The sequence below is a fragment of the Phyllobates terribilis genome, unplaced genomic scaffold (genome assembly GCF_046119375.1).
Source record: "Phyllobates terribilis strain yellow unplaced genomic scaffold, ASM4611937v1 Scaffold_6__1_contigs__length_29720123, whole genome shotgun sequence".
Lineage (NCBI taxonomy): Eukaryota > Metazoa > Chordata > Amphibia > Anura > Dendrobatidae > Phyllobates > Phyllobates terribilis.
In genome coordinates this window covers 16,182,134-16,196,115 of record NW_027362766.1, presented here as the reverse complement: position 1 = coordinate 16,196,115, position 13,982 = coordinate 16,182,134, and the positions used below count along the sequence as shown (strand labels likewise).

The following is a 13,982-nucleotide window of genomic DNA, read 5'->3' as shown; positions in this document are numbered from 1 at the left end:
AATTTAGAACAATAAAGGATTGTGTCTTTATTTCAATTAAAGGACTTTATTCTGGGTGTTTGTGTTTTTTTTAACTTTGACTATGGGGTTAGTAATGGCGGTGTCTTATAGACGCCTCTCCATTACTAACCTGGGCTTGATGTCAGCTGGCATTATAAGCTGACATCAACCCCAACCCTATTACCCCCTGCCACCGCACCAGGGCAGCGTGGAAGAGCAAGGCTAAGTGCCAGAATTGGCGCATCCTATGAATGCGCCATTTCTGGGGCGGCTGACGGCTGATGTTTCTAGCCTGGGAGGGGGCCAATATTCATGGCTCCCTTCCTGGGCTATTAATATCAGCCCCCAGCTGTCTGCCTAGCCTTTGCTAGCTATTAAATTAGGGGGGACCCCACGTCATTTCTTTTGGGGGGTCCCCCATTTTAATAGCTAGTAAAGGCTATGTATTCAGCTGGGGGCTGATATTAATAGCCAGGGAAGCTCCGTGGGTATTACCCCCTTCCCAGGCTTCAAACATCTGCCCCAGCCGTCTGCTTAACCTCCGCTAGAGCCTAAAATTAAGGGGAACCCCACGCCAATTTTTTTAATAATAAATCCTTTATTTTAATACTAAATGACAAGTACAGTAACCAACACTATCACTGTACTTCATATATATGTGACTGACATGTTTCTATCTATCTAATCTATGTGTGAAGCTCTATTCTGTCTGTTATAAATTGTCGGGTACAGATGCTGAATTGCCGGTCGGCTTTTTTAAAGAGACGGTGCATGAAAACACTATTATTTTTTTTGATAAATCCTTTACGCTAAATGACAAGTACAGTAAGCAACACTGTCACTGTACTTCGTATATATGTGGCTGACATGTTTCTATCTATCTAATCTATGTATGATGCTCTATTCTGTCTGTTATAAATTGTCGGGTACCGCTGCTGAATTGCCGGCCGGCTTTTTTAAAGAGACAGTGCATGAAAACACTATTATCTTTTTAAATAAATCCTTTACACTAAATGACAAGTACAGTAATCAACACTGTCACTGCACTTCTTATATATGTGACTGACATGTTTCTATCTATCTAATCTATGTGTGATTCTCTATTCCTTCTATTCTAAATTGTCGCGTACCGCTGCTGAATTGCCGGCCGGCTTTTTTAAAGAGACGGTGCATGAAAACACTATTATTTTTTTTCGATAAATCCTTTACGCTAAATGACAAGTACAGTAAGCAACACTGTCACTGTACTTCATATATATGTGACTGACATGTTTATATCTATCTAATCTATGTGTGAAGCTCTATTCTTTCGGTTCTAAATTGTCGGGTACCGGTGTATGCCGCTGATGAATTGCCGGCTTTTCATGTTTCACTGTTGGCACTGTTCCCATCGATTTGGGCAATCACTGTAATGCCACAACCACCATGGCTGTGGCATTACAGTGAGTGGCAGACAATCCCTGCATGATTGGTGCTCTAAATAGCGCCAGACATGCAGGACACGCTTTTGGTGCACGAACAGTTATCGAACATAACCTCGAACAGCCGAATTTTTTGCAAATCGTTCGGGTTCGTCGAACAACTCGAACACCGCCCAAAACAGCTCGAATTTGAGATTGGCGAACAGTTCAAGTCGAACACCGCTCATCTCTACTAGAGACTTGGGCTCTGTGAGGAAGCAAGTGCGATTGGGGTGACACCTCTGAGGACTGGAGTATTTGTGATGTTGAAGTTGAGGTGGAGGAGAGCCCACTTAAAGGAGCACCTGCTGTTTTTGTGCCTCATCTGGAATTTGTAGCGATTGCGATGGCCATAAGAAAGGGATCTTATCACATTGTCCGCTAAAAGAAGCAGACATCTTAGTTTGGCTGGAAGATGGTCTTTCTTCTGCAGATGTTACTGTTGCTTTAACACCTACCCCACGGACACAACCTTTTTTTACCTTCCCAACATGCCTATTCCCCTTTCCACCAGCAGCAGGCCTTTTTCCACTCATTTTGGTTGTTAACTAATTGACAACTCTGGAGTTGTTTGCACAAAAAACAATGGATGGGAACCGAGCAAAGCTGAGTGGCCAAAATGTGGTATTAGCCCAAAAGTATTGGCTGGGTTAGATGCTGAAAAAAACTATATTGAATTTGCAACCTGGTGGAGGTTAGTATAAATGGACTAATAGAACAAGTCCCACACACTGTTACAAGCCGAAATATTTTTTCAGAGCAAGATGGATAAAAAAATTATATTGAATTTGCAACCTGGTGGAGGTTAGTATAGATGGACTAATAGAACAAGTCCCACACACTGCTACAAGCCGAAATATTTTTTCAGTGCTAGATGCAGAAAAAAATTATATTGAATTTGCAACCTGGTGGAGGTTAGTATAGATGGACTAATAGAACAAGTCCTGCACACTGCTACAAGCCGAAATATTTTTTCAGAGCTAGATGCAGAAAAAAATTATATTGAATTTGCAACCTGGTGGAGGTTAGTATAGATGGACTAATAGAACAAGTCCCACACACTGCTACAAGCCAAAATATTTTTTTCAGAGCTAGATGCAGATAAAAATTATTTGGAATTTGCAACCTGGTGGAGATTAGTATAGATGGACTAATAGAACAAGTCCCACACACTGCTACAAGCCAAAATATTTTTTCAGAGCTAGATGCAGATAAAAATTATTTTGAATTTGCAACCTGGTGGGGGTTAGTATAGATAGACTAATAGAATGATGCTATGCCCAAAAGGATTTACTTTACTAGGTGCAGTAAAAAAATTGGTATTCTCTACACAGGTGGTGTAGCTTGCAACACAGAAAGGCTACCCCACTGACTAACACACTCTGCAATAGGCCAAAAAGGATTTCCTTTGCTAGATTTAGCCAAATGCTTTGAAAAACACTTGCACAGCACTAAAACAGACGTGCCTGGCAAAAATTGATAGGAACTGATGTAACCTAGCCCTGAAAAGGACTGCAATTACAATTAGTCTTTACGCCCAACTTATCTATTTAAGAGCACAGATCTGCCTAATAAAAGTTATAGGAACTGATGTAACCTAGCCCTGAAAAGGACTGCAATCACAACTATTCCCTACTCCCAAGCTATTTGTAGATTTGTGCAAAAATTGGCTTGAAATTAACAAAGTATAGCGCACACAGCAACAGTGGTGCAGTCTAACACACAGCTGCAGCAGTGAGAAAATGGTGGCGACGGGGAAAATGGCTAGGTCTTATAGGGAAAATGTGGCACCCCAGGGGTCTGGTTACCACAGTAATAGAAATATTACGTCTGAGAGCAGGTGGGAGGTTTCTCTGGTCATGAGCCCTTAAGCATGAAACACTTCCTGCCCAGACCTGGGAGGGGAGGAATCTGCCCTTATAAACTGGGTCTGGGGCGGGATTAGGGAGTCAGAGCCTGGAGACAGTTCCAGACACAGGAAGAGTTACAGCAGGAGCTCTGTATGAGCAGGAGCCGAAGACCAGGGGCTGGAGCTGAGCAGAGCTCGCCCTGTCAGAAGAATCCAAGTACCGGACACCGGAGTCTGAGGCTGTGGGAACCTCTAAGGCCAGCAGCAGAAACCAGCCGGCAGGGGATTCCAGGTCCTCTGGCCCTAAAAGCCTGGAGGCTCAGTCGCAAGGAAGGGACCAGCACCGCCATCGAGGAGCGGAGGCTATCAGAAGGCCCCAAGTCACCAGCCATACGGGTGAGCACCACACGGTATACTCAGGGACGTGGGCTACTTCCACTCGCTTACAGCAAGGTAGCCAGGAAGAGTGCAGATAGACGGGGAGGCCTACAACTTCACCTGGCCAGGGGAACTCCTGCTTGCTCGCAGACTGACCAGGCCCCGTATGCTAGCCAGTACTCCCGGTAGGGTGTGCCTTAATATCATCAGTAAAGACCCTGAACTGCACTGCAAACACTCTGAGTCGTTCCTGCTTTCTCACCGCATACAGAACTACTAGTACTGCGACGCCCGCACACCATCACTCTCATCATCCACATTTCCTGCCCTGAGGCCATACTCTTCCCGTGGGGAGTTATCCCATCTTTAGCTGCGCACACCACACCGGCCTCAGCGGACTGCCTCGCAGCGGCAGTACACCCTGACCGCAATCCACGGGTGGCGTAGTCGGACATTAAACCACAAAAACCCTATAAAGACTGCCACTGGTTTGACCACCCTGAGCCACGGGACCGGGTCGCCGCCACGGAGACTACAACCCCAAGAGATCCGGCTCCGGGTATCCCACATACGTGCACACACGGCCCAGGGGGGCGCGTCAACTTTGGCGTAGTCGGCAGGATTTCGTGCCCGCAACCACCGGGTACTGCGTGCCTTCAAAAGACTGTCATACCTGCCGTGGTGAAGGTTCCCGCCATCCGCAGCTGTTTTCCCGCCATCCGCAGTCGTTTTCCCGCCATCGGACGCCATCTTTGGGACGCCGCGCGGGAAGAAGAGGGGCGTGGACGCCGAAAGCGCGCGAGACCCGAAGCTCCGCCCCACGCACCGACACTGCGCAAGGTCCTGAAAGGGAGAGAGAGCGACGCTGACGTCACCAGGATGCGATGCAAGGTCCTCGTCCGGAGCAGCACTAGCAGAGCCGCGGCCTACAGAAGAGGATCGTCGGAAGGTAGGCCACACTTAACTAGGGGGGAGGAAGATGACGGACACGGAGGGACCCTCTACCACCAGCGCGGCCACTGCCGCAGTAATGCCATTTACAATGCCTTACATCCCCAGAGCGGCCTGGCTGCACCAATACTCAGGGGAGTCGCATACCCTAAGCGACTTTAAAGAGAGACTGTACAGCCTATTTAAGGTATACCCCCTGACAGAGGGCCAGAAAGTGAGCATATTGATATGCCAGCTAACCGGCGCAGCTCAGCGTGAAGTAAAGTCCTGGTCAGTCCAGGACAAGGAGACCGTAAAGGAGATCTTGGCCCGTCTGAAGGACACTTTTGATACCCGCACCTCAGCTGAGATCAAAATGAGATTTTATGGGTGCAAGCAGCGGGCCCAAGACAGTATAAGAAACTATGCTTTGAGTTTGCAAGAGGCCCTGGGAGCCATTAAACAGGCAGACCTTGACAGTGTGCGGAACGCAGATGAACTGTTAACTGAGCAATTCATTGAGGGTCTGCTGTCCAACGCCCACCGAACCCAGTTACGTGCAATGGCCTTGCAGAACCCTGGTTTAGACTTTGCAAAGTTCAAAGACATGGCCATCCGGGTGCTCAGAGAACCGACACCGGGTAGCGCTGTAACCCACCGGCGCCCTGCTATTACCTATCATCAAGATACGGCGCCCTTGTCTGCAGAGCATGTAGGAGCTGGTGCGCAGGCTTTGGACAACAGCCTGGCTACAGACCTGCACCATCAGGTCCAAGAGCTAAATAAAAGCGTAGCCGCGCTAACCAGAACTGTGCAGTCTTTACAGGTCTCTCCTCCAGGAAAGATCCAGCTGGCATCCGGACCGGAGGACTTCCCATGGCGCTGACAGAGGAGGATCCCATCGTCCAGAGGAAGACCCAGCGACAGATACAATGAGGACGGACAACCCATCTGCTGCCGCTGCAATCAACCCGGCCATATGGCAAGGTACTGTCATTTAAACGGGCACAACCTGGGGCAGAGGGCCAACCCCCAGGCATAAGATCATCAGGCCCATCGAACTGGCATGATAAATACGTAGGGGGACGTCCGGTTTTGCCTGTGGTACTGGATGGCATTCCTATGAGTGCCCTACTAGACACTGGGTCACAGGTGACTACCATCCCGTACGTGCTCTTTAAGCGGTACTGGAATGACTCGGACATAACCCGCTACCCACATGACGACCTGAGTATCATCGCCAGCAATGGTCAGCCCGTGCTGCAGGTGGGGTTCAAAGAGGCGACCATTAAGGTCGGTAAGGTCGAACTGGCGGCACAAGGACTGATTATTGTGGACATTGACCGTCATGAGAGTCACCCTAGAATAACCTTGGGAACTAACGTGATTGAAAATTGTCTTGCAGAGGTGATTCTCATTTTACAGCAGGTTGCCAAGAACGCCAGTTCCAGCCAGCAGCGTGTCCTCCAAAAAGAAATCCGGGCACTGATGAAACGGCAACAGGTTGAATTATCTGGTGGTGAGATTGGTAGCGTGAGAATATGTGACCCGTTCCCTATTGCCATGCCCCCGAAAAGTGAGATGATGATATAGTGCTGGGCAGCTATTGGTCTAAGAGGTAGAGACTACCAAGCAATGGTAGAGCCCGTCTACTCAGACAGTAGGCCCACCATTTTGACAGCACGGGGAGTGGTCGATGTACGCCATGGGAGGGTACCTGTCCGCAGCGTAAATATCGGGGAGAGAGAAGTACACCTGCCCCGGTATGCCACGCTAGCCAAATTGTTCACCATAAACCAAAATTCTGTAAAGGCAGTAGAACCCTTGCCTCCATCTCAACCAGAGGAAGGTAACGGCTCCACTCCCTCACACCATAAACAAGGAGTCTACCGGGTGGTTCAGGAGTATGAAAGAGTCTTTAGTAAACACCCGCTAGACTTCGGGCGAGTAAAGGGGGTAGAGCATCACATCCCCACAGGAGACCATCCACCCATAAAGGAAAGATACCGACCTGTACCCCCTGCACACTATCAGCATGCAAAGTGGATGTTGCGGGACATGAAGGAGGCTGGGGTAATTAGGGACAGCTGTAGCCCCTGGGCAGCTCCACTAATTCTAGTGAAAAAGAAGGACAACACAATGAGAATGTGTGTAGACTACAGAAAGGTTAACCGTATCACACACAAAGATGCGTACCCGTTACCAAGGATAGAAGAATCTTTAGCTGCATTAAAATCTGCTAACTTCTTCTCCACTTTGGATCTTACTAGCGGGTACTGGCAGGTTCCTGTAGCAGAGGCAGACAAAGAGAAGACTGCATTCACCACCCCGATGGGTCTCAGCGAATTCAACTGTATGCCATCTGGGCTCTGCAATGCACCAGGAACCTTCCAGCGGTTGATGGAATGCTGTCTGGGACACCGGAATTTCGAGATGGTCCTGTTATACCTGGACAATGTCATCATTTATTCCAAGACCTACGAGGACCATCTGAAACACCTGGCAGAAGTGTTTGACGCCCTGGCAAGCTACGGCCTAAAGGTGAAACCATCCAAGTGTCACCTGCTGAAACCAAAGGTGGAGTACCTGGGACACGTGGTGAGTGCTGACGGAGTGGCTCCCGACCCCGATAAGATCACCGTGATTAAAGACTGGCCAAGACCCTCCAGCATAAAGGAAGTGCGGCAGTTTCTCGGGTTGGTAGGCTACTACCGAAGATTCATTCCTGGTTTCACCAAAATGGCAGCTCCTATGTAGGACCTCCTGATAGGTCAATCCAGGAAGGCCAAAAACCAGAAGCCGCCCTTCAGGTGGGAAAAGCTGGAAGAGGAGTCCTTCCGCCAGCTGAAGATGGCCCTCACGGGGAATGAAATCCTGGCATACCCTGACTACAGCCAGCCCTTTATCCTCCACACGGACGCGAGTAACATCGGGCTAGGAGCCGTACTGTCCCAGATCCAGCAGGGGAAAGAAAGGGTAATCGCTTACGCCAGCCAAACTACGGCCCACAGAGAGAAACCCTGAGAATTATAGCTCATTTAAGCTAGAGTTCCTGGCAGTGGTGTGGGCAGTGACCGAACGTTTCAAGCATTACCTTGCCTCTTCCAAGTTCATCGTGTACACGGACAACAACCCGTTGACACACCTGGACACTGCAAGACTTGGTGCCCTGGAGCAGAGATGGATGGCCCGCCTGTCCAGCTATGAATTCACCATCAAATACCGGGTGGGACGCTCAAATGCCAATGCGGATGCCCTGTCCAGAATGCCAAACTTACCGGACGTAGGGGAAGATCCAGAAGAACTGGAAGAGGTCGAACTCCCTGCGTTCCACCGTCATGGGATTACCCTGTATTCCCACTGTGTAAGGGACAGGCGCTCTGCCATGTTCAATCCATTACCCCACTACAGCTGGGCGGAGACACAAGACAGTGATCCCACAGTCCGTCTGGTGAAGGAAATGCTGACACAGGCTGATGCCCGTCTTGACCCAGATGATCCGGAGGAGACTGAGCAACTGTGGAAGGAGAAAAGTAGACTGTTTCTTTACAAGGAGAAGCTGTGCTGGAGAATGGTCAACTCTAGAACACATGAGCTGACCTGGCAGGTAGTGGTCCCAAGACGAGACGCGGCTATGGTTCTGGAGGCATACCATGACGGAGCAGGACACTTCGGATGGAAGAAGCTGGAGTTCCTGTTGCGTGGACGGTTCTACTGGGTAGGCATGAGAGGAGCCATCGAGAGGTGGTGCAGAGACTGTGGCCCGTGCAACCTAAGAAGGAAGGACCGCGCCAGCCAAGAAGACTCCCCTGCAGCCCATCATCACCAGACAGCCACTGGAACTGGTAGCCCTGGACCATGTGAAACTGGCTCCAAGCAAATCTGGGTATGTCTACGCCCTCACCATCGTAGATCACTACTCCCGGTTCCTGGTGGTGGTCCCTGTCAAGGACTTAACGGCTCAAACAGCAGCTAGAGCCTTCCAGCAGCACTTCTGCCGTCCACACGGGTATCCGGAGCAAGTGCTGACAGACCAATGACCAGCCTTCGAAGCGGAGGTCTTCCAAGAGTTCTGCAGTCTGTATGGCTGCAGGAAGATAAGAACAACGCCCTATCACCCTCAGACCAACGGACTATGTGAGAAAATGAACCAGGTGGTGATAGACTTGCTAAAAACGTTGCCCCTGGAAGAACGCAGTCTCTGGCCTGAAAAACTGCCTGATCTGGTGGACTTACATAATCACATCCCCGTAGGTTCCACCAACTGTACTCCGGCTTACCTAATGAGAGCAAGACCTGGTAAGCTGCCTATTGACCTGGATATGGGAGTCCTGACACCTGAGGACACCTCGCCAGAGGCAGACTGGGATACAGAGCGGCAGCAGCAGTATCGGAAAGTACAGGAGAGCGTCGAGCGAAGTCTGTCTCAAGCAAGAGAAAGGCAATAGAAGACTTATAACCAGTATGCTCCCACTATTCCCCTGGTACCTGGAGAGCAGGTCTTGAAGAGAAAGAGGCGGCTCCACAAGTTGGACGACCAGTGGGAGAAGGACCCGTACACCGTACTGCCCTCAAGCTATGACAATCCAAAAGTCTGCATAATCAGTAAGGATGGAGGAGAGACCACAGCCATTGTTTCCAGAGACCACCTGAAAAAGTGTCCCGAGCGGCTGCAAAGCCCTGACGAAGATCAAGAGAACCCTCAACCCGCAGAGGAAAGGGAAGAAATGATCAGTACCGTACTCGGAGACTTTCCCCGGTCCTGGACTCAAATCAACAACGCAGTAATGGTACCAGTCCTCACCTTTCTCCAGCCAGCCCCTCAAGGGCCTACAGAAGAACAGGTAGTGTCAGAAGAGCAGCCGGCCCAGGAGGCAGAAGAATCCATACCAGCAGCCCAGGAGAATCAACCCTCTGCTAGTAGTGAGCCTGCCGTGCCCCTAGTAAGCCAAAGAGTACGCAGAAAGCTGCCAGACCTACCCGCAACACCTTCTACACCCTGTAGTGCAGAACCAGATACTGGGTTACGTAGGTCCACCAGGAGCACTAGAGGACAGATGCCCGCTCGCTGGAGAATCTAAAATGTAATGTGAATTTGCTTGCAAATTGCCAATGTTGAAAAAGGTTTATGTTTTTGTTACCTGGTTACTAATTATATTTTTCTAGTTACCCTTCAGGTTTATTTGGACTGACAGGTTATGGACGCTGAGTAACCGGAACTACATTGTAGATAGTTGCACCTTGGTGCCTCTTGGGAAGATGGCCGCGGAAGAGAAAACCTGTCTGGCGTGGCCTCCTTGTGGCCCAAAGTAGCTAGTCTCAGCCTTGCAGCCATGCCCAGGGCCAACGCTTGGGGTTTGCTTTGGACAGGTCCCCTACTCTGTGCCAAGACTTCACCTTGTTGGGTGACATGGACACCCGGTTACGGACATGCCGTAATCTCTAAAGACTAAAGCTTCTTGTATATATATTGTTGTATTATTGTTTATACCCTGTGTTTGTGTTTTCTTAAAAATGTGTTTAGTCCCGGAGTACTAAAATTTACTAGGGGGGGAATGTGGCACCCCAGGGGTCTGGTTACCACAGTAATAGAAATATTACGTCTGAGAGCAGGTGGGAAGTTTCTCTGGTCAGGAGCCCTTAAGCATGCAACACTTCCTGCCCAGACCTGGGAGGGGAGGAATCTGCCCTTATAAACTGGATCTGGGGCGGGATTAGGGAGTCAGAGCCTGGAGACAGTTCCAGACACAGGGAGAGTTACAGCAGGAGCTCTGTAGGAGCAGGAGCCGAAGACCAGGGGCTGGAGCTGAGCAGAGCTCGCCCTGGCAGAAGAATCCAAGTACCGGACACCGGAGTCCGAGGCTGTGGGAACCTCTAAGGCCAGCAGCAGAAACCAGCCGGCAGGGGATTCCAGGTCCTCTGGCCATAGAAGCCCGGAGGCTCAGTCACAAGGAAGGGACCAGCACCGCCATCGAGGAGCGGAGTCTATCAGAAGGCCCCAAGTCACCAGCCATACGGGTGAGCACCACACGGTATACTCAGGGACGTGGGCTACTTCCACTCGCTTACAGCAAGGTAGCCAGGAAGAGTGCAGATAGACGGGGAGGCCTACAACTCCACCTGGCCAGGGGAACTCCTGCTTGCTCGCAGACTGACCAGGCCCCGTATGCTAGCCAGTACTCCCGGTAGGGTCTGCCTTAATATCATCAGTAAAGACCCAGAACTGCACTGCAACGACTCTGAGTCGTTCCTGCTTTCTCACCGCATACAGCACTACTAGTACTGGGACGCCCGCGCACCATCACTCCCATCATCCACATTTCCTGCCCTGAGGCCATACTCTTCCCGTGGGGAGTTATCCCATCTTTAGCTGTGCACACCACACTGGCCTCAGCGGACTGCCTCGCAGCGGCGGTACACCCTGATCGCAATCCATGGGTGGCGTAGTCGGACATTAAACCACAAAAACCCTATAAAGACTGCCACTGGTTGACCACCCTGAGCCACGGGACCGGGTCGCCGCCACGGAGACTACAACCCCCAGAGACCTGGCTCCGGGTATCCACACACTTGCACACACGGCCCAGGGGGCGCGTCACAAGGACATGTGACATACACTGCCAATGACACATGCCCTTACTTGTGTGAAAAAAAGCAGTTTGCTCCGTGTGTGCGCTGCTGATAGGCTGACAGATTGCACCTCCCCACTGTAAATGCGGGAAAGAGAAAAAAAAATGGAGATCTTCATTATTTCTGCAGAGATCCATCCCCTGCCCCTCCCCCCACCCCGCTGTACACTCAAACTGCGTTTTAACATTAATTTTCAGCATTACTGAGAAAAAATCCAGTTATGATTTTGGTGCATGAACAGTTATCGAACATAACCTCGAACAGCCGAATTTTTTCATATTGTTCGTGTTCGCCGAACTGCTCGAATACCGCCCAAAACAGCTCGAATTTGAGATTGGCGAACAGTTCGAGTCGAACACCGCTCATCTCTAAAAACTAGTTAATGAACGAACGATTAGAGGTCCCCCCGGTTCCCAGTTTGTAGGCCCCCTTCATTATGACACATTCAATGTCTGTTCAATTCTTCCATTCTTGCATTATTCCATTGTCCCATTGTTCCATTGCCCCTTATCAATGGGACAATGGAATAATGCAAGAATGGAAGAATGGAACAGACATTGCACTTGTCATAATGGGCTCCTGGCATTTATCTAGCTGTACTGCAGCAGCCAGCTTCAGTCTGTAGAGAGCCTACAGACTGGGAAACAAGGAGACTTCTGCTCGTTTGTTCAATAATTAGTTACCCTCTCTACCTCTTACCCTTCCTGGTCTTGAGGCGCGTGAGGCATTAGAGGGGAGAGGAGAGGAGAATGTGTCAAAATAGGTGGACGTATAGGGAACGTATCAGGTGTTAAACTGATAAGAAAAGATACTACACTTGATCTTAGCCAAAAGGCCGAGAAGCGATTACCTGAATTGGTTTTGGCCTGAGGCTGCACCTTGGCCCCAAGAAGGCGCCCATTGTAGGGATAGGGACAAAGACTCCACTTAGGAAGACATGTTGTTCATCAATAGACACCTTAAAACCACAATTATACTTCTTGTTGCAGATGCACCCACACATTTTAAATCTGCATAAGTCCACCTATTTTCACACATTCTCCCCCCTTCCCAATGTCCCACAGGCTTCAAGACCTTAGAGGATAACAAATTAATGAACAAACGAACAGCAGTCCCCCCTGCTTCCCTGTCTGTAGACTGCCTACAGACGGAAGCAGGCTACTGCAGCACTGCCAGATAAAAGCCAGGAGCCCATTATGACACGAGCAATGTTGCATTATTTCATTGTCCCATTTTTCCATTGCTCCCTAACAATGGGACAATGGAACAATGCAAGAATGGAACAGACATTGCATGTGTCATAATGGGCTCCTGGCTTTTATCTAGCTGTGCTGCAGCAGACTGGGAAGCAGGGGGGACTGCTGCTCGTTTTGTCCAATAATTAGTTACTCTCTTTACCCCCCAACCTTCCCGGTCTTGAGGCATGTGGGACATTGAGGGGGAGAGGAGAGGAGAATGTGCGAAAATAGGTGGACGTATAGGGGACGTATCAGGTATTAAACTGATAAGAAAAGATCAGGTTTCATAAGAATATCAAAGACTTAGTAACGTAAAATGTATTGTTAAGGCTGATCATCATATCGAAACCAAAAAAAACGTAAAATAACAAATACAATATAAATTCACATTACAATAATACACCACACCAAAAAATGAATCACCCATAAGCTGTCCAAAGGGAATTGGCCTTCACCAACTCCCTAGCTTTTACATTTCTTCACCTCTGCCTTCATCTTCCACTTCCTCCATAGTTCCATCTGGATCACCCTCCCAATCACTGAAAGAAATCATATCTTCTATATTTGACCCTACCTCACTCTCCGTTTTAGGCTTCTTCCTTTTGGTACAGTTCTTAAATATATGAGCCGAATCACAATACAAATTGCATCTTTTAGGCTGGGAACAGTCTTTAGAAGCATGATTCTTACTCTTGCAGAAACCTCAAACATCTCCCGAGCATTTCTCCTTCTTTTGTCCATATCGCCAACAAATTCGACAAAAAACAGGCATCCCATCGAAAAAAAAAAAATCATTTATGTTCCCCATTCTAAACATTGCTGGGGGCACAGCCATGACAATCTTCTTTAAGTTGAACTAAAAGTCTCCACTTACAAGTCCAAAACCCTAATTCACTCAGGATTTTCCCTTTAGATATCACTGAATCACAAAAACGCAACAAAAAAGTCACAATATCCTCCTCCTCAACAAAGGGGAGTACATCTTAACCACTACCCATTTTTCCTTTGGAGGGAAGTGCGGGATAACCTTAATCCCCTCCATCCTTTTGTCCTTATTATTCCTCATAGTCCTAAAATGTATAGAAACGATTTTTATCCTGAAAAACTATGCCGAGGGGAAGCAGGAGGCCCCGATCCGGAACCGCCGGGTAAGAGATCCTTCCGCCTGCAGAGCAGCATACTGGTACGTCAGCAGAAACCTAGGACCTGGCTGAGGTTCACTAGGGGGGAGGAGGATGCGTAACCGAGGAGAGGATTCAGCCGTGCCCGCCGCCACTGTAATGCCGTTATCAATGCTGTATATACCGGGGGCGGCGTGGTTGCCCCAGTACTCAGGGGAGTCGCACACCCTGAACGAGTTTGAGGAGAGACTGCACAGTTTGTTTAAAGTGTACCCCCTGTCTGAAGAGCAAAAAGTCAGCATCCTCATAGGCCAGCTAATCGGTGCAGCCCACAGAGAGGTGAAGTCCTGGCCGGGCAGGGACAAAGGCACTGTCA

The 13,982-nt window shown here is 49.3% G+C and overlaps 1 pseudogene; it reads right to left on the bottom strand.

Moving 5' to 3' along the window:
• Nucleotides 1–11,993: 11,993 nt before the first annotated feature.
• Nucleotides 11,994–12,094, bottom strand: LOC141152789 (U2 spliceosomal RNA; annotated as a pseudogene).
• Nucleotides 12,095–13,982: the final 1,888 nt, after the last annotated feature.